This window comes from Taudactylus pleione, unplaced genomic scaffold (genome assembly GCF_031769625.1).
Source record: "Taudactylus pleione unplaced genomic scaffold, aTauple2 ptg001073l, whole genome shotgun sequence".
Taxonomy (NCBI): Eukaryota; Metazoa; Chordata; class Amphibia; order Anura; family Myobatrachidae; genus Taudactylus; species Taudactylus pleione.
The window spans coordinates 55,279-81,372 of record NW_028285474.1 but is presented as its reverse complement, the minus strand read 5'-3'; the positions used below and the strand labels follow the sequence as shown (position 1 = coordinate 81,372).

The following is a 26,094-nucleotide window of genomic DNA, read 5'->3' as shown; positions in this document are numbered from 1 at the left end:
CCTCCACATCACACTGTCTCTATATAACACTGTCCCTACATCAGACAGCCTCCACATTACACAGCCTCCACATCACACTGTCTCTACATCACACTGTCCCTACATCACACAGCCTCCACATCACACAGCCTCCACATCACACAGTCTCCACATCACACAGTCTCTATATAACACTGTCCCTACATCACAGCCTCCACATCACACAGTCTCCACATCACACTGTCCCTACATCACACAGTCTCCACATCACACTGTCCCCTACATCACACTGTCTCTATATCACCCTGTCCCTACATCACACAGCCTCCACATCACACTGTCTACACATCACACTGTCCCTACATCACACTGTCCCTACATCACACAGCCTCCACATCACACAGTCTCCACATCACACTGTCCCTACATCACACTCTCTATATAACACTGTCCCTACATCACACAGCCTCCACATCACATCACACAGCCTCCACATCACACTGTCCCTACATCACACAGCCTCCACATCACACTGTCCCTACATCACACAGCCTCCACATCACACTGTCCCTACATCACACAGCGTCCACATCACACTGTCCCTACATCACACAGACTCTACATCGCACAGACTCTACATCACACTGTATCTACATCACACACATCACACTGTCTCTATATCACACTGTCCCTACATCACACAGCCTCCACATCACACTGTCCCTACATCACACAGCCTCCACATCACACTGTCCCTACATCACACAGCCTCCACATCACACTGTCCCTACATCACACTGTCCCTACATCACACATCATCCACATCACACTGTCCCTACATCACACAGCATCCACATCACACTGTCCCTACATCACACAGCCTACACATCACACTGTCCCTACATCACACAGCGTCCACATCGCACTGTTCCTACATCATACAGACTCTACATCGCACAGACTCTACATCACACAGCCTCCACATCACACATCACACAGCCTCCTCATCACACTGTTCCTACATCACACTGTCCCTACATCACACAGCCTCCACATCACACTGTCCCTACATCACACAGCTTCCACATCACACTGTCTCTACATCACACTGTCCCTACATCACACAGCCTCCACATCACACAGTCTCCACATCACACAGTCCCTACATCACACTGTCCCTACATCACACTGTCTCTATATCACACTGTCCCTACATCACACAGCCTCCACATCACACTGTCCCTACATCACACAGTCTCCACATCACACAGTCTCCACATCACACTGTCCCTAGATCACACTGTCTCTATATAACACTGTCCCTACATCACACTGTCCCTACATCACACAGCCTCCACATCACACTGTCCCTACATCACACAGCCTCCACATCACACTGTCCCTACATCACACAGCCTCCACATCACACTGTCCCTACATCACACAGACTCTACATCGCACAGACTCTACATCACACTGTATCTACATCACACACATCACACTGTCTCTATATCACACTGTCCCTACATCACACAGCCTCCACATCACACAGCCTCCACATCACACTGTCCCTACATCACACAGCCTCCACATCACACTGTCCCTACATCACACAGCCTCCACATCACACTGTTCCTACATCACACATCATCCACATCACACAGCATCCACATCACACTGTCCCTACATCACACAGCCTACACATCACACTGTCCCTACATCACACAGCGTCCACATCGCACTGTTCCTACATCACACAGACTCTACATCGCACAGACTCTACATCACACAGCCTCCACATCACACTGTTCCTCCATCACACAGCCTCCACATCACACTGTCCCTACATCACACAGCCTCCACATCACACTGTCCCTACATCACACAGCCTCTACATCACACAGACTCCACATCACACTGTCCCTACATCACACAGCCTCCACATCACACTCTCTATATCACACAGCCTCCACATCACACTGTCCCTACATCACACAGCCTCCACATCACACTGTCCCTACATCACACTGTCCCTACATCACACAGCCTCCACATCACACAGCCTCCACATCACACTGTCCCTACATCACACTGTCTCTATATAACACTGTCCCTACATCACACAGCCTCCACATCACACTGTCCCTACATCACACAGCCTCCACATCACACTGTCCCTACATCACACAGCCTCCACATCACACTGTCCCTACATCACACAGCGTCCACATCACACTGTCCCTACATCACACAGCCTCCACATCACACTGTCCCTACATCTCACTGTCCCTACATCTCACTGTCTCTATATAACACTGTCCCTACATCACACAGCCACCACATCACACAGCCTCCATATCACACTGTCCCTACATCACACAGCCTCCACATCACACTGTCCCTACATCACACAGCCTCCACATCACACTGTCCCTACATCACACAGCGTCCACATCACACTGTCCCTACATCACACAGCCTCCACATCACACAGTCTCCACATCACACTGTCCCTACATCTCACTGTCTCTATATAACACTGTCCCTACATCACACAGCCTTCACATCACACAGCCTCCACATCACACAGCCTCCATATCACACTGTCCCTACATCACACAGCCTCCACATCACACTGTCCCTACATCACACAGTCTCCACATCACACAGTCTCTACATCACACTGTCCCTACATCACACTGTCTCTATATAACACTGTCCCTACATCACACAGCCTCCACATCACACAGGCTCCACATCACAGCCTCCTTATCACACAGCCTCCACATCACACTGTCCCTACATCACACAGCCTCCACATCACACTGTCCCTACATCACACAGACTCTACATTGCACATCGCACAGACTACATCACACTGTATCTACATCACATCACACTGTCCCTACATCACACAGCCTCCACATCACACTGTCCCTACATCACACAGCCTCCACATCACACTGTCCCTACATCACACAGCCTCCACATCACACATCATCCACATCACACTGTCCCTACATCACACAGCCTCCACATCACACTGTTCCTACATCACACAGCCTCCACATCACACTGTCCCTACATCACACAGCCTCCACATCACACAGTCTCTACATCACACAGACTCCACATCACACTGTCCCTACATCACACAGCCTCCACATCACACTCTCTATATCACACAGCCTCCACATCACACTGTCCCTACATCACACAGCCTCCACATCACACAGCCTCCACATCACACTGTCCCTACATCACACTGTCCCTATATCACACTGTCTCTACATAACACTGTCCCTACATCACACAGCCTCCACATCTCACAGCCTCCACATCACGCAGTCTCCACATCACACTGTCTCTATATAACACTGTCCCTACATCACACAGCCTCCACATCACACTGTCTCTACATCACACTGTCTCTATATAACACTGTCCCTACATCACACAGCCTCCACATCACACTGTCCCTACATCACACTGTCTCTATATAACACTGTCCCTACATCACACAGCCTCCACATCACACTGTCTCTATATAACACTGTCCCTACATCACACTGTCTCTATATCACACTGTCTCTATATCACACTGTCTCTATATCACCCTGTCTCTATATAACACTGTCCCTACATCACACAGCCTCCACATCACACTGTCTCTACATCACACTGTCTCTATATAACACTGTCCCTACATCACACAGCCTCCACATCACACTGTCCCTACATTACACTGTCTCTATATAACTCTGTCCCTACATCACACAGCCTCCACATCACACTGTCTCTATATCACACTGTCCCTACATCACACAGCCTCCACATCACACAGTCTCTACATCACACAGACTCCACATCACACTGTCCCTACATCACACAGCCTCCACATCACACTCTCTATATCACACAGCCTCCACATCACACTGTCCCTACATCACACAGCCTCCACATCACACTGTCCCTACATCACACTGTCTCTACATCACACAGCCTCCACATCACACAGTCTCCACATCACACAGTCCCTACATCACACAGTCCCTACATCACACAGTCCCTACATCACACTGTCCCTACATCACACAGCCTCCACAACACACAGCCTCCACAGCACACAGTCTCCACATCACACTGTCCCTACATCACACTCTCTATATAACACTGTCCCTACATCACACAGCCTCCACATCACACAGCCTCCACATCACACTGTCCCTACATCACACTGTCCCTACATCACACAGCCTCCACATCACACTGTCCCTACATCACAGCCTCCACATCACACTGTCCCTACATCACACTGTCTCTATATCACACTGTCCCTACATCACACTGTCTCTACATCACACTGTCTCTACATCACACTGTCTCTACATCACACAGCCTCCACATCACACTGTCCCTACATCACAGCCTCCACATCACACTGTCTCTATATCACACTGTCCCTACATCACACAGCCTCCACATCACACTGTCCCTACATCACACTCTCCCTACATCACACTCTCTATATTACACAGCCTCCACATCACACTGTCTCTACATCACACTGTCCCTACATCACACTGTCTCTATATCACACAGCCTCCACATCACACTGTATCTACATCACACTGTCCCTACATCACACTGTCTCTATATCACACAGCCTCCACATCACACTGTCCCTACATCACACAGCCTCCACATCACACAGCCTCCACATCACACTGTCTCTACATCACACTGTCTCTACATCACACTGTCTCTATATAACACTGTCCCTACATCACAGCCTCCACATCACAGCCTCCACATCACACTGTCCCTACATCACACTGTCTCTATATAACACTGTCCCTACATCACACAGCCTCCACATCACACTGTCTCTACATCACACTGTCCCTACATCACACTGTCTCTATATAACACTGTCCCTACATCACACAGCCTCCACATCACACTGTCTCTACATCACACTGTCTCTATATAACACTGTCCCTACATCACACAGCCTCCACATCACACTGTCCCTACATCACACTGTCTCTATATCACACTGTCTCTATATAACACTGTCTCTATATAACACTGTCCCTACATCACACAGCCTCCACATCACACTGTCTCTATATAACACTGTCCCTACATCACACAGCCTCCACATCACAGCCTCCACATCACACTGTCCCTACATCACACTGTCCCTACATCACACTGTCTCTATATAACACTGTCCCTACATCACACAGCCTCCACATCACACTGTCCCTACATCACACTGTCTCTATATCACACAGCTTCCACATCACACTGTCTCTATATCACACTGTCTCTATATCACACTGTCTCTACATAACACTGTCCCTACATCACACAGCCTCCACATCACACTGTCTCTACAACACACTGTCTCTATATAACACTGTCCCTACATCACACAGCCTCCACATCACACTGTCCCTACATCACACTGTCTCTATATAACACTGTCCCTACATCACACAGCCTCCACATCACACTGTCTCTACAACACACTGTCTCTATATAACACTGTCCCTACATCACACAGCCTCCACATCACACTGACCCTACATCACACTGTCCCTACATCACACAGCCTCCACATCACACTGTCTCTATATAACACTGTCCCTACATCACACAGCCTCCACATCACACTGTCCCTACATCACACTGTCCCTACATCACACTGTCTCTATATAACACTGTCCCTACATCACACAGCCTCCACATCACACTGTCTCTATATAACACTGTCCCTACATCACACTGTCTCTATATCACACAGCTTCCACATCACACTGTCTCTATATCACACTGTCTCTATATCACACTGTCTCTATATCACACTGTCCCTACATCACACAGCCTCCACATCACACTGTCTCTACAACACACTGTCTCTATATAACACTGTCCCTACATCACACAGCCTCCACATCACACTGTCCCTACATCACACTGTCCCTACATCACACTGTCTCTATATAACACTGTCCCTACATCACACAGCCTCCACATCACACTGTCTCTATATCACACTGTCTCTATATCACACTGTCTCTACATCACACAGCCTCCACATCACACTGTCTCTACATCACACTGTCCCTACATCACACAGCCTCCACATCACACTGTCCCTACATCACACTGTCCCTACATCACACTGTCCCTACATCACACAGCCTCCACATCACACTGTCCCTACATCACACTGTCTCTATATAACACTGTCCCTACATCACACAGCCTCCACATCACACTGTCTCTATATCACACTGTCTCTATATCACACTGTCTCTATATCACACAGCCTCCACACCACACTGTCCCTACATCACACTGTCTCTATATAACACTGTCCCTACATCACACTGTCCCTATCACACAGCCTCCACATCACACTGTCCCTATCACACAGCCTCCACATCACACTGTCTCTATATCACACAGCCTCCACATCACACTGTCTCTATATCACACTGTCTCTATATCACACTGTCTCTACATCACACTGTCTCTATATAACACTGTCCCTACATCACACAGCCTCCACATCACACTGTCCCTACATCACTCTGTCCCTACATCACACTGTCTCTATATAACACTGTCCCTACATCACAGAGCCTCCACATCACAGCCTCCACATCACACTGTCTCTATATAACACTGTCCCTACATCAGACAGCCTCCACATTACACAGCCTCCACATCACACGGTCTCTACATCACACAGCCTCCACATCACACAGCCTCCACATCACACTGTCTCTACATCACACTGTCCCTACATCACACAGCCTCCACATCACACAGCCTCCCCATCACACAGTCTCCACATCACACAGTCTCTATATAACACTGTCCCTACATCACAGCCTCCACATCACACAGTCTCCACATCACACTGTCCCTACATCACACAGTCTCCACATCACACTGTCCCCTACATCACACTGTCTCTATATCACCCTGTCCCTACATCACACAGCCTCCACATCACACTGTCTCCACATCACACTGTCCCTACATCACACTGTCCCTACATCACACAGCCTCCACATCACACAGTCTCCACATCACACTGTCCCTACATCACACTCTCTATATAACACTGTCCCTACATCACACAGCCTCCACATCACATCACACAGCCTCCACATCACACTGTCCCTACATCACACAGCCTCCACATCACATCACACAGCCTCCACATCACACTGTCCCTACATCACACTGTCCCTACATCACACAGCGTCCACATCACACTGTCCCTACATCACACAGACTCTACATCGCACAGACTCTACATCACACTGTATCTACATCACACACATCACACTGTCTCTATATCACACTGTCCCTACATCACACAGCCTCCACATCACACTGTCCCTACATCACACAGCCTCCACATCACACTGTCCCTACATCACACAGCCTCCACATCACACTGTCTCTATATAACACTGTCCCTACATCACACAGCCTCCACATCACAGCCTCCACATCACACTGTCCCTACATCACACTGTCCCTACATCACACTGTCTCTATATAACACTGTCCCTACATCACACAGCCTCCACATCACACTGTCCCTACATCACACTGTCTCTATATCACACAGCTTCCACATCACACTGTCTCTATATCACACTGTCTCTATATAACACTGTCTCTACATCACACTGTCCCTACATCACACAGCCTCCACATCACACTGTCTCTACAACACACTGTCTCTATATAACACTGTCCCTACATCACACAGCCTCCACATCACACTGTCCCTACATCACTGTCCCTACATCACACTGTCTCTATATAACACTGTCCCTACATCACACAGCCTCCACATCACACTGTCTCTACAACACACTGTCTCTATATAACACTGTCCCTACATCACACAGCCTCCACATCACACTGTCCCTACATCACACTGTCCCTACATCACACAGCCTCCACATCACACTGTCTCTATATAACACTGTCCCTACATCACACAGCCTCCACATCACACTGTCCCTACATCACACTGTCCCTACATCACACTGTCTCTATATAACACTGTCCCTACATCACACAGCCTCCACATCACACTGTCTCTATATAACACTGTCCCTACATCACACTGTCTCTATATCACACAGCTTCCACATCACACTGTCTCTATATCACACTGTCTCTATATCACACTGTCTCTATATCACACTGTCCCTACATCACACAGCCTCCACATCACACTGTCTCTACAACACACTGTCTCTACAACACACTGTCTCTATATAACACTGTCCCTACATCACACAGCCTCCACATCACACTGTCCCTACATCACACAGTCCCTACATCACACTGTCTCTATATAACACTGTCCCTACATCACACAGCCTCCACATCACACTGTCTCTATATCACACTGTCTCTATATCACACTGTCTCTATATAACACTGTCCCTACATCACACAGCCTCCACATCACACTGTCTCTACATCACACTGTCCCTACATCACACTGTCCCTACATCACACTGTCCCTACATCACACTGTCTCTATATAACACTGTCCCTACATCACACAGCCTCCACATCACACTGTCCCTACATCACACTGTCCCTACATCACACTGTCTCTATATAACACTGTCCCTACATCACACAGCCTCCACATCACACTGTCTCTATATCACACTGTCTCTGTATCACACTGTCTCTGTATCACACTGTCTCTATATCACACAGCCTCCACACCACACTGTCCCTACATCACACTGTCTCTATATAACACTGTCCCTACATCACACTGTCCCTATCACACAGCCTCCACATCACACTGTCCCTATCACACTGTCTCTATATCACACAGCCTCCACATCACACTGTCTCTATATCACACTGTCTCTACATCACACTGTCTCTATATAACACTGTCCCTACATCACACAGCCTCCACATCACACTGTCCCTACATCACTCTGTCCCTACATCACACTGTCTCTATATAACACTGTCCCTACATCACAGAGCCTCCACATCACAGCCTCCACATCACACTGTCTCTATATAACACTGTCCCTACATCAGACAGCCTCCACATTACACAGCCTCCACATCACACGGTCTCTACATCACACAGCCTCCACATCACACAGCCTCCACATCACACTGTCTCTACATCACACTGTCCCTACATCACACAGCCTCCACATCACACAGCCTCCACATCACACAGTCTCCACATCACACAGTCTCTATATAACACTGTCCCTACATCACAGCCTCCACATCACACAGTCTCCACATCACACTGTCCCTACATCACACAGTCTCCACATCACACTGTCCCCTACATCACACTGTCTCTATATCACCCTGTCCCTACATCACACAGCCTCCACATCACACTGTCTACACATCACACTGTCCCTACATCACACTGTCCCTACATCACACAGCCTCCACATCACACAGTCTCCACATCACACTGTCCCTACATCACACTCTCTATATAACACTGTCCCTACATCACACAGCCTCCACATCACATCACACAGCCTCCACATCACACTGTCCCTACATCACACAGCCTCCACATCACACTGTCCCTACATCACACAGCCTCCACATCACACTGTCCCTACATCACACAGCGTCCACATCACACTGTCCCTACATCACACAGACTCTACATCGCACAGACTCTACATCACACTGTATCTACATCACACACATCACACTGTCTCTATATCACACTGTCCCTACATCACACAGCCTCCACATCACACTGTCCCTACATCACACATCATCCACATCACACTGTCCCTACATCACACAGCATCCACATCACACTGTCCCTACATCACACAGCCTACACATCACACTGTCCCTACATCACACAGCGTCCACATCGCACTGTTCCTACATCATACAGACTCTACATCGCACAGACTCTACATCACACAGCCTCCACATCACACATCACACAGCCTCCTCATCACACTGTTCCTACATCACACTGTCCCTACATCACACAGCCTCCACATCACACTGTCCCTACATCACACAGCTTCCACATCACACTGTCTCTACATCACACTGTCCCTACATCACACAGCCTCCACATCACACAGTCTCCACATCACACAGTCCCTACATCACACTGTCCCTACATCACACTGTCTCTATATCACACTGTCCCTACATCACACAGCCTCCACATCACACTGTCCCTACATCACACAGTCTCCACATCACACAGTCTCCACATCACACTGTCCCTAGATCACACTGTCTCTATATAACACTGTCCCTACATCACACTGTCCCTACATCACACAGCCTCCACATCACACTGTCCCTACATCACACAGCCTCCACATCACACTGTCCCTACATCACACAGCCTCCACATCACACTGTCCCTACATCACACAGACTCTACATCGCACAGACTCTACATCACACTGTATCTACATCACACACATCACACTGTCTCTATATCACACTGTCCCTACATCACACAGCCTCCACATCACACAGCCTCCACATCACACTGTCCCTACATCACACAGCCTCCACATCACACTGTCCCTACATCACACAGCCTCCACATCACACTGTTCCTACATCACACATCATCCACATCACACAGCATCCACATCACACTGTCCCTACATCACACAGCCTACACATCACACTGTCCCTACATCACACAGCGTCCACATCGCACTGTTCCTACATCACACAGACTCTACATCGCACAGACTCTACATCACACAGCCTCCACATCACACTGTTCCTCCATCACACAGCCTCCACATCACACTGTCCCTACATCACACAGCCTCCACATCACACTGTCCCTACATCACACAGCCTCTACATCACACAGACTCCACATCACACTGTCCCTACATCACACAGCCTCCACATCACACTCTCTATATCACACAGCCTCCACATCACACTGTCCCTACATCACACAGCCTCCACATCACACTGTCCCTACATCACACTGTCCCTACATCACACAGCCTCCACATCACACAGCCTCCACATCACACTGTCCCTACATCACACTGTCTCTATATAACACTGTCCCTACATCACACAGCCTCCACATCACACTGTCCCTACATCACACAGCCTCCACATCACACTGTCCCTACATCACACAGCCTCCACATCACACTGTCCCTACATCACACAGCCTCCACATCACACTGTCCCTACATCACACAGCGTCCACATCACACTGTCCCTACATCACACAGCCTCCACATCACACTGTCCCTACATCTCACTGTCCCTACATCTCACTGTCTCTATATAACACTGTCCCTACATCACACAGCCACCACATCACACAGCCTCCATATCACACTGTCCCTACATCACACAGCCTCCACATCACACTGTCCCTACATCACACAGCCTCCACATCACACTGTCCCTACATCACACAGCGTCCACATCACACTGTCCCTACATCACACAGCCTCCACATCACACAGTCTCCACATCACACTGTCCCTACATCTCACTGTCTCTATATAACACTGTCCCTACATCACACAGCCTTCACATCACACAGCCTCCACATCACACAGCCTCCATATCACACTGTCCCTACATCACACAGCCTCCACATCACACTGTCCCTACATCACACAGTCTCCACATCACACAGTCTCTACATCACACTGTCCCTACATCACACTGTCTCTATATAACACTGTCCCTACATCACACAGCCTCCACATCACACAGGCTCCACATCACAGCCTCCTTATCACACAGCCTCCACATCACACTGTCCCTACATCACACAGCCTCCACATCACACTGTCCCTACATCACACAGACTCTACATTGCACATCGCACAGACTACATCACACTGTATCTACATCACATCACACTGTCCCTACATCACACAGCCTCCACATCACACTGTCCCTACATCACACAGCCTCCACATCACACTGTCCCTACATCACACAGCCTCCACATCACACATCATCCACATCACACTGTCCCTACATCACACAGCCTCCACATCACACTGTTCCTACATCACACAGCCTCCACATCACACTGTCCCTACATCACACAGCCTCCACATCACACAGTCTCTACATCACACAGACTCCACATCACACTGTCCCTACATCACACAGCCTCCACATCACACTCTCTATATCACACAGCCTCCACATCACACTGTCCCTACATCACACAGCCTCCACATCACACTGTCCCTACATCACACTGTCCCTATATCACACTGTCTCTACATAACACTGTCCCTACATCACACAGCCTCCACATCTCACAGCCTCCACATCACGCAGTCTCCACATCACACTGTCTCTATATAACACTGTCCCTACATCACACAGCCTCCACATCACACTGTCCCTACATCAGACAGCGTCCACATCACACTGTCCCTACATCACACAGACTCTACATTGCACATCGCACAGACTCTACATCACACAGCCTCCACATCACACTGTATCTACATCACACTGTCCCCACATCACACTGTCCCTACATCACACAGCCTCCACATCACACTGTCCCTACATCACACAGCCTCCACATCACACTGTTCCTACATCACACAGCCTCCACATCACACAGTCTCTACATCACACAGACTCCACATCACACTGTCCCTACATCACACAGCCTCCACATCACACTCTCTATATCACACAGCCTCCACATCACACTATCCCTACATCACACTGTCCCTACATCACACTGTCCCTACATCACACTGTCTCTACATAACACTGTCCCTACATAACACTGTCCCTACATCACACAGCCTCCACATCACACTGTCCCTACATCACACTGTCTCTATATAACACTGTCCCTACATCACACAGCCTCCACATCACACAGCCTCCATATCACACTGTCCCTACATCACAGCCTCCACATCACGCTGTCCCTACATCACACAGCCTCCACATCACACTGTCCCTACATCACACAGCATCCACATCACACTGTCCCTACATCACACAACCTCCACATCACACTGTCTCCACATCACACTGTCTACATCACACAGCCTCCACATCACACAGTCTCCACATCACACTGTCCCTACATCACACTGTCTCTATATAACACTGTCCCTACATCACACAGCCTCCACATCACACAGCCTCCATATCACACTGTCACTACATCACACAGTCTCCACATCACAGTGTCCCTACATCACACTGTCCCTACATCACACAGCCTCCACATCACACAGCCTCCACATCACACAGCCTCCATATCACACAGCCTCCACATCACACTGTCCCTACATCACACAGCCTCCACATCACACAGCCTCCACATCACACTGTCCCTACATCACACATCATCCACATCACACTGTCCCTACATCACACAGCATCCACATCACACTGTCCCTACATCACACAGCCTACACATCACACTGTCCCTACATCACACAGCGTCCACATCGCACTGTTCCTACATCACACAGACTCTACATCGCACAGACTCTACATCACACAGCCTCCACATCACACATCACACAGCCTCCACATCACACTGTTCCTACATCACACAGCCTCCACATCACACTGTCCCTACATCACACAGCCTCCACATCACACAGTCTCTACATCACACAGACTCCACATCACACTGTCTCCACATCACACTGTCCCTACATCACACTGTCTCTATATAACACTGTCCCTACATCACACAGCCTCCACATCACACTGTCCCTACATCACACAGTCTCCACATCACACAGTCTCCACATCACACTGTCCCTACATCACACTGTCTCTATATAACACTGTCCCTACATCACACAGCCTCCACATCACACAGCCTCCACATCACACAGCCTCCATATCACACTGTCCCTACATCACACAGCCTCCACATCACACTGTCCCTACATCACACAGCCTCCACATCACACTGTCCCTACATCACACATCATCCACATCACACTGTCCCTACATCACACAGCCTACACATCACACTGTCCCTACATCACACAGCGTCCACATCGCACTGTTCCTACATCACACAGACTCTACATCGCACAGACTCTACATCACACAGCCTCCACATCACACATCACACAGCCTCCACATCACACTGTTCCTACATCACACAGCCTCCACATCACACTGTCCCTACATCACACAGTCTCTACATCACACAGACTCCACATCACACTGTCCCTACATCACACAGCCTCCACATCACACTCTCTATATCATACAGCCTCCACATCACACTGTCCCTACATCATACAGCCTCCACATCACACAGCCTCCACATCACACTGTCCCTACATCACACTGTCTCTACATAACACTGTCCCTACATCACACTGTCCCTACATCACACAGCCTCCACATCACACAGCCTCCACATCACACAGTCTCCACATCACACTGTCTCTATATAACACTGTCCCTACATCACACAGCCTCCACATCACACAGCCTCCACATCACACTGTCCCTACATCACACAGCCTCCACATCACACTGTCCCTACATCACACAGCCTCCACATCACACTGTCCCTACATCACACAGCGTCCACATCACACTGTCCCTACATCACACAGACTCTACATCGCACAGACTCTACATCACACAGCCTCCACATCACACTGTATCTACATCACACTGTCCCTACATCACACATCATCCACATCACACTGTCCCTACATCACACAGCATCCACATCACACTGTCCCTACATCACACAGCCTACACATCACACTGTCCCTACATCACACAGCGTCCACATCACACTGTCCCTACATCACACAGACTCAACATCGCACAGACTCTACATCACACAGCCTCCACATCACACTGTTCCTACATCACAGCCTCCACATCACACTGTCCCTACATCACACAGCCTCCACATCACACTGTCCCTACATCACACAGCCTCCACATCACACTGTCCCTACATCACACAGTCTCTACATCACACAGACTCCACATCACACTGTCCCTACATCACACAGCCTCCACATCACACTCTCTATATCACACAGCCTCCACATCACACTGTCCCTACATCACACAGCCTCCACTTCACACAGTCTCTACATCACACAGCCTCCACATCACACTGTCTCTACATCACACAGCCTCCACATCACACTCTCTATATCACACAGTCTCTACATCACACTGTCCCTACATCACACAGCCTCCACATCACACAGTCTCTACATCACACAGTCTCTACATCACACAGCCTCCACATCACACAGTCTCTACATCACACAGCCTCCACATCACACAGTCTCTACATCACACAGCCTCCACATCACACAGTCTCTACATCACACAGTCTCTACATCACACAGCCTCCACATCACACAGTCTCTACATCACACAGCCTCCACATCACACAGTCTCTACATCACACAGCCTCCACATCACACAGTCTCTACATCACACAGCCTCTTCTCTCCTCCACTTGCTGTTCCCCCTTTTTCTCTCATCCGTCTCAAATCCAACCCTCTGCTTTCTTCCCTCACCTTTCCTGTCCTCCACTCTCAGCCACCTCCCTCCCTCCATGGCCTTGTTACCCCACCACTATGCCCTCCTGGTTCTGTGTGTCACCTCCAGGGCTGCCAAGAGAAATTCTGGGCCCGGGTACAGCACCACCCTGGGAGGACCACATCATGTTGGGCATGGCTGCACCCATTGCTGGGTGGGTCTAGCATGTGAGATGCACCCACTCACAGGAGCATGGCATAGCACCCAGCAGCTGGGACTAAAGTATTCACTACTGTATTAGGATGGCGGGACAGTCCCATAATAACTGCATTTTCTATCAGGATGTATGTAGATACTAAAATGTAACACACAAAAATTATAGTGCTACAACTTTATTTTGTACATCTCTCATGTAAATAACACAAACAAAATCTGTTTTCTGTCCTAGAGATAGATGTTATGTCAAACTTAGATTCTTCATACATCAGGTCATCTTATACACACACATCCCGCATCATATATCCTAACCCACTGATCCATGCTCCTTCCTCCACTATCTACCCCTCTGTGTCACCCCTGTCTGTCTGCCCCACCCCTTTAGAATGTAAGCTCTGACGAGCAGGGCCCTCGTCCCTCACGTGCTTCTCCTCCCCCTTCTCATAGTATCTTTTACTCCCAACTCCCCACAACGACACCTAACACCTGGTTGCTGAGGTCCTGCTGCTGTGTTATGCAGCTATGTGTATAAACCATGTCCTTGTCCTGCATTGTTTTATATTACTATTAACTGTTTTTCTTGTGTGCTCACTTATGTACTGTGTAAGGCGCTGCGGAACCTTTGTGGCGCCATATAAATAAAGGATAATAATAATATTACCAGTCATTTATATAAAGCGCACACATATTCTGCAGAGAGTATTTAGTCAGTCACATCAGTCCCTGCCCCAGTGGAGCTTACAATCTATATTCCCTACCACATAAACACACAGACTAGGGATAATTTTAGTCAGGAGCCAATTAATCTACCTGTATGTTTTTGGAGTGTGGGAGGAAACCTACAAAGACACAGGGCCTGATTCAGAGCCGGACGCTCTGACCAGAGCGCTCGCTCTGAATCAGGGCCCTCCTCCATTAAAATGGAGCGTCCTCCTGGACGCTCGTATAGCTGTGGGTCACCACCCACAACATATACGAGCGTCCAAAAAGATGGTCGCGATGGTCTTGACCATCGCGACCATCGGACTTGCGACGGAGACCCTGCGGTAGGGTCTCCCAGCCACAAGCCCTGGAGTGATTTTGGCTCTATCAGAGCCAAAATCACTCCCACTGACATCACTAGTGATGTCAGTGGGGCTGGCTTCAGACGGTAGGCATTCCCATGGGAACGCCTCCGTCTGGCAGGCACGCCCCCTGGCACGCCCACCAAAGGGGGCGTGCTGTCAATCAACATCGACAGCACGCCCCTTTGGCGCGAGACCCGGAGCGACAGCTTGGCTGTCGCAGTCCGGGTCTCGCGCATGCGCACGACGGAGCTCCCTCCGTCGTGCGCATGCGCAGTGGGGAACATCGACCCACTTGCGAGCGTACTGCCGCTTGCGAGTGGGTCTGAATGACCCCCACAGTGAGAACGAACAAGCTTCGCACAGACAGGGCCTTGGTGTGAATTGAACCCAAGATCTCAGTACAGTGAGGCAGTCATGCTACTCACTACGCCAACTGCGCTGCCCTGACTTTTCAAGAAATTAGTGAAGAAATCAAAACGTGTATTTCCACAAATTGACTGTTTTTAATATAACATCCAAGATTTCAGGGACTTCAAGATCCAGGAAACTATAGGTGCCCCATTATCGTCCAGTGTGTAGTTATCTTATCCCTCCACTAGGGGTCACTCCACACATGCTGCTTCAAAGAGAGCACAACGGAGTGAGCAGACAGACCCCGAGCCCAGGTAGCCGGTGCATCATGTAAACGAGTCACAGAATGATTACAGATTAGATTGGTAACATGTTAATTAGCTTTTGCAAAAGGAGTCACATTGTGTTTACAGAGAATTCTAAGCTACGTTGGCATTTGCATAGTGCCAGTGAGACATCTGGCATCACTAGGTCCCTTGGCCCAGAAGTGATAGTCGAAATACGTAGCGTTTTTCTCTAAACTACTTTCATCTTAAGTGAATAAAAGTATCCATAAACCTGCCAAGTGACTATAAACATGTGTACAACATCCACATCATCTGTACACTGTAATGATATGTGTTTTGCATTACTAGATTGCAATCATTTATTATATTAACATTTATGTATGTAGTGGGAGATTATTATGTTGCACTTTACAGTTGGGAACAAAACCGCAATAAGAGGAGGCTCGGAAATAACAGACAGATAGGGAAGGAGGGCCCTGCTCGCAGGCTTACACTCTGCAGGGAAATAGGCATGTGATACATGAGGATACGTGTTACATATGACATATTGGTCCAGCCAGATTACAAAGGGGAAAGGTGCTCACAACCGACTCGATGTTGCCCCACAGCGCATGCGCGAGACCCGGCTAACGACGGGCGCTCCGTCATTAGGGGTCTCGTAGCAGACGGGGCGAGCTGTCAATGTTGAGTGACAGCTCGCCCCGTTTGCTGGGCGTGCCCGGCCAAACGGAGGCGCTCCAGTCGGAACGCTTGCCGTTTGGGGGCGGCCCCACTGACATCATTGCTGAAGTCAGTGGGGAACTTCCTGCTCGAACAGAGCAGGAAGCTCCCTGGGGCTTACGAGTGCCCAGACCCAACCTTAGGGTCTGGTCGTAAGCCCCGATGGTCGCGATGGTCTTGACCATTGCGACCATCACCCTGGTCGGTCGATAGAGCTGTGGGTGTTAACCCACAGCCTAACGATCGACGAGGAGGCGGCCGTTCAGGATGCAAGCGGCCGCCCTGATTCAGAGCGACCGCTTGCATCTAACGACCGCCTCTGAATGAGGCCCCCAGTCACACAGCAATGTTGGCCTGGGGACAGCAGGTTTGTATGAACGTAGAAAGAGAACACATGTAGGTTTTGTGTGAGCTGTTCAGAGGGGAGGTAATTGGGTAGAATAACATGAGTTGCCTGTAGAGGTGAGCTCTCAGGGACCTTTATTACTTTAACCAATTACAGCTCATCTCTTCATTTTATTTTGTTACAATGATGTTTGTTTGTCTGTTTTATGTAATGTGTATCTTGTTCCCCAGTTGCCACAACATTGTGCTGGGGTTTCTAATTGTTGGATAAATAAAGCTGATGGCTCCTTGTTTGTTATCTGTACTGAAGACAAACAGGTCAGGGGGCAGACAGCACTGCTGTAGGTACAGGAGCCCCGGCTTGGGTGTCACCTCTGAGATGAGTCCAGCTGATAGGCACCTAGATCCCAGGCTGTTCCCAGAGGTCCGCCGGCCCCGGAGTGTGAGAACCGTCACCTTTGTCTTTAGCACAGGGGTGAGAACGGGGATGGGGGCAGCTGTAGTACACACTGAGTATTAGGCACCAATCAGCCCCTCATTAGCTGCTCCCTGCCAGGGGGGCTCCGACTGCTGGATAGTGAGATAGGGACCAGCTTATAATGAGGCAACCCGAGGCAGCTGTCTCAGGGCGCAGCCACTGGGGGTGGGGGCGATGAATACATAACATCACATTATATATATATATATATATATATATATATATATATATATATACACACACACGTCGATAATACCTATGTAATCAGCGTTTGTCAATCATGGTACAGAATAAATTTGTTATTAACACTTGTGTGTTATAATGTGTGTTATACCCTCCGCTGTAAACTAGCTGAGTGCACTGCTTCGAAATTGCTTACTTACATATTTACTAACATGTTCTATTAATGATCTGGTCCACGGAAACTGCCCTGTTCCATGTTTTCCCATTATCCATCAATACCTGATGAAAACCGACTGGAATTGCGTCCATGTACGATGGGGCTTAACGCACCAGGTCATTGCACAGTATTATAGGTTCATTTACAATACAGAATACCGCTTGTGTGAGTGAGCCCTTAAAGAATAATGCGCTTGAAAAGACGCCGTAAGGAAATATATTACAGGGAGGCTTTAAAGTGATATCATTATGCACTAACGTCATTGTGCCAGAAGGTAATATTGGGCAGTGTTTATGAGGCAGCGTGAGTTAAGCTGGGTACGCACAGATAGATATATCGCCCATCCATCGCAATATATCTATAGTGCATCGCCGGGTGTGTACAGCGGAACGACATCGCTCACAGACCTATCCAATCTAATGTGCAGCACAGCCAAGGCCGATATATCTGATGTATCGGTTATCTGCTGGTGTGTACTGGCTACCCGCCGATCACCCGTACACATGCTGCCCCACCCGGTGGTTACTGACAGCTCAGCAGCCCACCCATTTAAGCTGTTCGGCACATCGGGCAGACGAGTGATAAGTGTGCAGGGGCGTATCTATAATGGGTGCAGGATGTGCTGTGCACACGCGCCCCTAGGTCCAGGGGGGGCCCACACCTCACACCCTGCACCCATTTATTAAATACTTACCTCTCTGGAGTTCCGCGTCGGTGCTAGCATCAATGTAGAAATCGCCTGTTAAATAGCTGCCGTGGCCATTTTCCCTGTGTTTTGCGCAGGCACAGTAGGGAAATCACCGGAAAAATGGCTGCCGCAACATTTCCCTGGTGACCTTCATTCACTCTGGCATAGCAGCAGAGCCTACTCTAGTGCCCAGAGTTTGCTGCGCTGCCGGGTAGAGAGGAGGGAGCCCCGGACGGAGACTGCACACGGACCCCCTCCTCTCTTAATACGCCCCTGTAAGTATGCATACACTTACCAATCGTCAGATAGGTCGACCTTGTGTTTACCCAGCTTAAATCTATCTTTGTTGAGTTCTAGCCATTCCCAGCCTCATAATACCACACTGTACCTTGTCCTGCATGACTTAATAAATAAAAGGTCTACAAACTTGAAAAACAAAACATTATTCAATTCCTGCCTCACTGTATAACACTGACAAAGGCAGCTTAAAGTGGTCCGAGAGAGAGGTTGGGACAGAGACCATCAGAGTGACCCAAAAAAATACAGAAAACATCCTAGTGACTCGTACAATACAAAGAGCATCCTAGTGACTCATACAATACAGAGAGCATCCTAGTGACTCATACAATACAGAGCATCCTAGTGACATACAGCACAGAGAGCATCCTAGTGACTCATACAATACAGAGAGCATCCGTGTGACTCATACAATACAGAGAGCATCCGTGTGACTCATACAATACAGAGAGCATCCGTGTGACTCATACAATACAGAGAGCATCCGTGTGACTCATACAATACAGAGAGTGACCTCTTGACACTTGCCAGCCCATAATGTCTACCGGCACTAAGTAGTATACCCTAGAACTGTTGCCAAGGTTAAGTCACTGACTCCCTCTCAGTGTAGAAGACCCTTCTGACTATGGCCCTGATTCAGACCCGCTCGCTGCCGCTGGCAGCTTGCTGGGTCTGTGGGTGTTTTTTTTTTTCTCCGGCCGCTCGCAAAGCTGTGGGTGACCACCCACAGCTTGAGCGCGCGGCCAGGAGACCATCACGAAAATCGCAACCATTGGCCTTGCGACGAAACCCTGGGGTAGGGTCTAGCTTCCGCAAGGCAGAGTGGACATTCCCTGCTCTAATAGAGCAAGAAGTCTACTACCGGGCCTCCCAACGAGAGCAAGAAGTCTACTACCAGGCCTCCCAACAGGCATCTAAAGCATCTGACAACTCTGATTGGTGAATGGCATCCACCAATCAGCTACTGCAGCCGTCTAATGGTTATGATGGAAACTCCACCGCCGTGCGCTGCATAGACCTCATGTCCGCACGTAGTCAGCAAAAATTGTACCAGGCCGGGGTCCCTATGACCCCTGACCCAGCCCATCCGGCTCAAACTGTATTAATTTGCCCCATTCTGGCCCACTTTAGCCTCGTATTATAATGATATATAGGAACATACAGTGTGATGTACAACACATAATAAATGGCACAAAGCTTGTAAATAATGTATTTATCCCCCTCTAGAACCCCCTTTGTGCTTTCAGATTTAGTGGGGCCATCATAAAGACCCCCGCTCTGGGATCCGCAGACACGTAACATCTGCCTGCAAGGTGGGCATCGGCTGTCCCAGGTATACGGCCGTCCTGGCCAAACAAATAGAGGCAAATCTCCGTGACAGGCTTCCTGTGGAAACGCCACAAATCCGATGTATAAATCAGCAGTCGCCAAAACAGCTTCAAAATATTTATTATAAAGGAGCCCAGACAGCGTTATAATTTACTGCCGTATAATGCGCTCATCGGTTTACCTACAACAGCTGCCCACATACATCTGGGAACTGTACTGAAGAGCTTGCAATCAAAGTTCAAGCATCACTTTTCCATATGGTTAAAAAGAAAAAAAAAAAAATGAATATAGGTTCTAAAACTTTAATGCATAATTGATTCATGAAAGTGACCGTGTCTTGCAGAAGTAGGTGCGTGTACTCCGTACTTTGCTCTGCCCGTCTTCCCTCACCCCCATCTGCCTATTCTGTACCTTGGAGTGGACATTTTGTACTTTATATATGATCCTCTCTGATTATATAATTCTTTTATCTTATAGAATAACAATACATGTCCTGCAGCCCTGACAATACAGCACATCGGCTAAAATACCAGCCCACCCATTACACAAGGATACCCGTATTCTATCACACAATTACACTGACAGTTGTTGGACAAAGTATTCATTGCGTAAACATATCGTCTGTCCTCCATGCTATAAGTTGCTAGTTACACTCTGTAATAATATATCTAGTCGTTACCATAATCGCAGAGACTCCCATGCACATGAAACCTATGGCCAGCCCCCAACGCCATGCCATCCAGCCGGTCATCCTTCTGACTTGAGATTACTTCCGCTCCCCCCAAACAGTGACACAGTAGTAATGGTAAGTGCTAGATACTCTTTGTCAGTGAGAGTGTCTAGCAAACAGCTGCGCAATGGGTTGTATCCCCACCTGACCAACTTAGGTCTTGATAAAATGTTAAATAAAGGTTTGCATTTATCAGACTGACTTTCGGAAAACTTTTAGGCCCTGATTCAGAGCGAGCGCTCTGGTCAGAGCGTCCGGCTCTGAATCAGGGCCTAAAAGTTCTTAATATGGAGCGTCCTCCTGGACACTCGTATAGCTGTGGGTCACCACCCACAGAATATACGAGCGTGCAAAAAGATGGTCGCGATGGTCTTGACCATCGCGACCATCGGATTTGCGAGGGAAACCCTCCGTCGTGCGCATGCGAGCGGACAGCCGCTCGCAAGTGGGTCTGAATCAGGCCCTATATTTCATAAAAGGCATTGATGTTTTCAGCCACAAACATCGATGTTCCAGACTAGTCCCATGGATGTTTTGCAACCAATGCATTCTTACCATCGATGGTCATGTGTCAGTGGTAACATCGATGTTAGGGCTTCAGTGTCCTATCAGTACGGTAGTTCCACTACTGCCTATCGCATTCTATGATCTCGGCACAAGCGGTAGGAAGCTGAATCAGGGCTACACTACTTCTGTGCTCTCCGCTGCACCCCTCAAATGTTACCCCCCAGCACAGAATCTACTATAATGTGCTGGGAACATATGCTGATAATGAGAGCGTATTATATCGGTTACCTGTCCGGGTGCATCGATACAGACCGAGAACAAAACCGCGCAGGTTATCAGGCACTTATTACCAGATTGCTGGCTCTCAGCTTTGGGATATGTTTGTCCAAATCAACGTCACTCTTATGTGTTCCCTGCTCCCTGCAATGCCCTTTAATGTGATTACTGATGGGAAGTCTCATGTGCATTGGAGCAAAAGCAATGTGCCAACTCATATATATCTATATATCCTTAATTCCAATAAGATACTTTACACATTTGTTTGTAATGTTCATTAGCAGCTCTTTCTTGAAGGTAACTCGCGTTTAGTAATCCTTTAAGTGATGTTTGATAGACGAGGGTGAGTCAAAAATTATCCGCACTCTGGCTGTAGAATTTATTTTAATCAACTTTCAGAAAGACAGACGGCGGGGCAGCGGGTACCAATTACCTGGGCCCGGGCTTGTTGGAGTGGCCCGGGTCTAACGCCTCCCCCCTCCTCCCTGTCAGCTGAGCAGCGTGTGTTGGGCTGCAAAGGGAGAAGCACTCTCCTCTGCCTGTGGAGGGGGGATAGATCATCCTGACATCGCCCCCCCCCCCCCGGATATGCGCTGGACTGAGGGGCTCACAGCGCCCCCCTCCCCAACGCACAGCTATGCTTCGTAGCGCTGCAACAATGTTTTTTTTTCTTAAGGGGGGCGTGGACACGCCGCCTGCGATTAGGCCACGCCCATTTCATCCGCTCTTGGCAGCCCTGAATACGAATCATTTATTTTTCAACATAATCTCCCTTCTTTTCAATACAATTTGTCCATCTGTCAGCAAGCTTTCTTATTCCCTCATTCAAAAATGTTTTAGGCTGAGCTGCGAGCCACGAATGCACCGCTGTCTTCACCTCGTCATCAGACGAGCCATGGTTGATTTGCAAATGATTTGCAACATAATCCACTGTCTCTCGTCTATCCAACAGAATCAGTTCACGTGCACGCTCAATGTTCTCACCAGTCGTGGACGGGCGTCCGGCTCCTTCATGGCTGACACTTGTGCGACCTTCTTTGAACTTCTCTATCCATTCATACACACTTCTTCGTGACAAAACACCTTCTCCATACAGTGCACAAAGTCTCTGATAAATATCGGCACCAGACCCACCCTCAGACCACAAAAAACGCATCACTGCACGCTGCTCTTCTTTCGTGCAAATCAGAAGTGGGGCAGCCATTTTTTCTCGCACCGCAGTCACAAGTGAACTGACGTAACTGGGGAGACAGCGACCTAGCGCGGAAAGCGTTGATAAGACAGTGCGGCCAACACAAGTTTTAATATAACTGGAGTGCGGATAATTTTTGTCTCACCCTTGTATTATTTATTAAAGTTCTTTGAAAAAGTGGAGCGTTACGGTTCCCCGCTACACCGCAGGGGTCCTGTAGTTGAGTCTGCAGGAAGGCACAGGGTTAATTCCGCTCCGCCATTTGCAGCTGCGGTCTGTGTATATTTATACTGGGTAGTGCGATGTGACTGGTCCGGTGTATTGTATACAGGTGGCTCACACAGGCGAACCGGGGGGGGTGGTCTGACGTGTGCCCGTGTGACTTTCTGTGAGCGCAGGACTCTGCTTTGGATTCTGTGAGCTTATAGTTTGGAGGTGCTGGATGGCTGGATGGGGGAGCAGTGAAAAGCATAATGGGGAGAAGTTGCCCATAGCAACCAGACTTTAGCTATCTCATGATAAGTAATTTTAATTATCTGGCGCTGTGGAGGGTCTCTAAGTATATCGGCCGGACCAGGGCTGCACAAACCTTCCTGTACAGAGACAGGATTTTCTGTGGTTTATACTATTACTATAGGTCGCTGCCCTGTCTGTCACAGCAATACACTGTCAGGGTGACGTTCTCTGGGAATAACAGCGGAGGCCACTTACAAAAATGTCAATGACGTACAGTCCACCAGAATATCAGCAAAACCGCTATTTGCCAGCAACCACTAGATTTGTGCCAAAGCTCCTGAGTTTTAGGGATCGCCATCGATTTCGCCCCTGACGATGGAAATGCTTTATCCATATGATGCTGCGGTTGCTATGGTTTCTGCCATTGCACGCGGCGTGCTCCTGATTGCTCATCCAATGGTTCATTACGTCCATTCAGCTATAGACACCTCTAAATGGTGCCCTCAGCACAGCTCCTTTGCTCAAGTATAAATATCCAGGTTCCACTGCACTAAGTGGCCATCGATGGTGACCTTGCAGCGGCCACACCTACGTGTAAGTGTGGGAGGGGGGGCAGATTACGTGTAAGTGGGGGGGTAGATGCTTTGTGGCGAGATGGAGTTGGGCGGAGTCAGCGCACAAGAACCTGATTATTGAAAATGAGTAAAGTGGTGGGAGGGTTTAGGCGACTTCCTTGCGGCTATTTCCACTGCGCACAGGGGCATGCGATGGCACTCCTCCCGGAGGGCAGATGGGCACAGAAGGGGTGTATGCCTCTGGCACAGAACAAGTCCCAGGCGCAACCTGTAAAGGAAAGCAAAACGCAAAATCCATCCGGAAAGAATTTTTGCGTTTTGTGTCCTATTCCAAGTTGGCCAAATATATGAGATGGGACCAACACTACAGAGGGAGCAGATGCAGGTCCCTCCGCCTGCAAGTAACAGAGCGGACTCAGAGATGGAGGCTAATGTCATCGCAGCTGCGAAAATATATGAATGGTTCCAAACGTCCCACAGCACAGGGACACCCACAGCTGCCTTCTCATATCCATCCAACGGCATGCACCAGCATAAACATCGGTAACATCGGCGCAGATCCGGCAGCCATGCAGCAACTCTGACCTGTCACAAACACAGCATCTCCTGACAACGCAGAGATCTCATACTG

The 26,094-nt window shown here is 48.8% G+C and overlaps 1 protein-coding gene across 2 annotated transcripts in view; it reads left to right on the top strand.

The window, feature by feature from the left end:
- Positions 1-26,094, top strand: part of WNT5B (Wnt family member 5B) — a 145,496-nt gene that overhangs the window by 96,780 nt on the left and 22,622 nt on the right. The window lies entirely within an intron of this gene.